Consider the following 3,190-nt stretch of genomic DNA (forward strand, 5'->3'; position numbering starts at 1 on the left):
TTCAGAACATGTCTTTCACACATGTCTACAAAATCACCTTCACCTTCAAATACAGTTTCCTTGCGACTGACAGAGACGTAGGCAAAGTTTAAAGTTGCTATTTCCATTAAATCTCGTTAATCAGAAAAACGGTGATTTACACCGGCAGCGGAACAAAATTCCGTTCCGCCCAGCGTCTGGCTCGAACCCACGACCCTGGGTTTAAGAGTCTGACGCTCTACCGACTGAGCTAGCCGGCTACCTCGGTGAATACCTGCCGGGTAGCACGTCACACAGTACTCGTTTGGGTTGGGTGGTCCCATACAGAATCTCTCCATGATGCCTAATGTTTTCCTAACGTCACACTCGTCACGTACTTCACTTTTATGTCATAATCATTTCTGAGAGGTAAAGAAATTGCATGACAACATGCAGAGCTAGTGGCGTCAAAATTAACACACATACTTTATGTGACTCAAAAGCCGAACGAGTTACTTTCCGACGTTGTTTTAGATGTGCAAGTGATAGTCAAAACTCGCTGTGTCGGCACTCTGCCGACCATTTCGCTAGTTAACACCGGTCTTGTTGTGTGTGTTTCAAGCTCAAGAGCATCTCCAAGCAAAAAATGGTCAACAGCAACATTCAGACTGTTTCGTACTGCTCAATTGCTACATTAAAACGTTATGTTTCTTTTTCACAACTGGAAAAACACAAGCGTGACAGCATTCGAACCTGTAATCTTCAGATCCGAAGTCCGACGCCTTATCCATTAGGCCACACGGTCACTGACGACCAACATTTACATGTATACGACTCATCTCGAAACGCTCACACCCCTGAGGATTGGTGTTTTCGTTCTACACAGCCGCTGCCCCTTGCTCTTTCCCACCCATTCGTTACATTCAACCTCTGACGTGACCGACCAAATATAGACTGAGAAACAAGACCACACACTTTGTGCATTCGGAATCGAAGGCAGGGCGTCCCTCGCCGCATTTGCTACGATTGCCATTTGCTACTTCTGCAGAAGCGGCGGCGGCGACGACGAATATCGCGAGAGGCTCTGAGATATGTGAGAAATACATCTATAAAATGTAATTCAGACTGCCTCGTCCCACCTTATGCTGTACCGCTTTGGCAAATGCTTTATCTGCGCCATTCGCCTTAATCGCATCTGAGAGTAATTCTTAAAAAAACGCCTGTCGCTAATTGTTCGTCATCACAGGTACTGTTTGCAATACGGCCACGACGCGCAACTGATTTCCAAAATTCATCTTTCTCCTGTGAGTATGGAACTTACGAGCCCTGGTTTATTACACCAGTGCTCTACCACTGAGCTAAAGAGGCGCGGCCTAGCGGTACTCTTAAGTACTTCGTCCTAACGGTCGTCTGCATCATCAGACTTTAGCTGACAACACTTCATATTACCTGCTAATATTTGCAGCTATGGCGACAAATTACTGCTTGGCTACACATCTGACACGTAACCGATGTGCTCTCCAAACAACAACACTTGCATTTCAGAACATGTCTTTCACACATGTCTACAAAATCACCTTCACCTTCAAATACAGTTTCCTTGCGACTGACAGAGACGTAGGCAAAGTTTAAAGTTGCTATTTCCATTAAATCTCGTTAATCAGAAAAACGGTGATTTACACCGGCAGCGGAACAAAATTCCGTTCCGCCCAGCGTCTGGCTCGAACCCACGACCCTGGGTTTAAGAGTCTGACGCTCTACCGACTGAGCTAGCCGGCTACCTCGGTGAATACCTGCCGGGTAGCACGTCACACAGTACTCGTTTGGGTTGGGTGGTCCCATACAGAATCTCTCCATGATGCCTAATGTTTTCCTAACGTCACACTCGTCACGTACTTCACTTTTATCTCATAATCATTTCTGAGAGGTAAAGAAATTGCATGACAACATGCAGAGCTAGTGGCGTCAAAATTAACACACATACTTTATGTGACTCAAAAGCCGAACGAGTTACTTTCCGACGTTGTTTTAGATGTGCAAGTGATAGTCAAAACTCGCTGTGTCGGCACTCTGCCGACCATTTCGCTAGTTAACACCGGTCTTGTTGTGTGTGTTTCAAGCTCAAGAGCATCTCCAAGCAAAAAATGTTCAACAGCAACATTCAGACTGTTTCGTACTGCTCAATTGCTACATTAAAACGTTATGTTTCTTTTTCAGAACTGGAAAAACACAAGCGTGACAGCATTCGAACCTGTAATCTTCAGATCCGAAGTCCGACGCCTTATCCATTAGGCCACACGGTCACTGACGACCAACATTTACATGTATACGACTCATCTCGAAACGCTCACACCCCTGAGGATTTGTGTTTTCGTTCTACACAGCCGCTGCCCCTTGCTCTTTCCCACCCATTCGTTACATTCAACCTCTGACGTGACCGACCAAATATAGACTGAGAAACAAGACCACACACTTTGTGCATTCGGAATCGAAGGCAGGGTGTCCCTCGCCGCATTTGCTACGATTGCCATTTGCTACTTCTGCAGAAGCGGCGGCGACGACGACGACGACGACGACGACGACGACGACGACGACGACGAATATCGCGAGAGGCTCTGAGATATGTGAGAAATACATCTATAAAATGTAATTCAGACTGCCTCGTCCCACCTTATGCTGTACCGCTTTGGCAAATGCTTTATCTGCGCCATTCGCCTTAATCGCATCTGAGAGTAATTCTTAAAAAAACGCCTGTCGCTAATTGTTCGTCATCACAGGTACTGTTTGCAATACGGCCACGACGGGCAACTGATTTCCAAAATTCATCTTTCTCCTGTGAGGATGGAACTTACGACCCCTGGTTTATTACACCAGTGCTCTACCACTAAGCTAAAAAGGCGCGGCCTAGCGGTACTCTTGGGTACTTCGTCCTAACGGTCGTCTGCATCATCAGACTTTAGCTGACAACACTACATATTACCGGCTAATATTTGCAGCTATGGCGACAAATTACTGCTTGGCTACACATCTGACACGTAACCGATGTGCTCTCCAAACAACAACACTTGCATTTCAGAACATGTCTTTCACACATGTCTACAAAATCACCTTCACCTTCAAATACAGTTTCCTTGCGACTGACAGAGACGTAGGCAAAGTTTAAAGTTGCTATTTCCATTAAATCTCGTTAATCAGAAAAACGGTGATTTACACCGGCAGCGGAACAAAATTC

This window comes from Schistocerca gregaria, unplaced genomic scaffold (assembly GCF_023897955.1).
Source record: "Schistocerca gregaria isolate iqSchGreg1 unplaced genomic scaffold, iqSchGreg1.2 ptg000350l, whole genome shotgun sequence".
NCBI classification, from domain to species: Eukaryota; Metazoa; Arthropoda; class Insecta; order Orthoptera; family Acrididae; genus Schistocerca; species Schistocerca gregaria.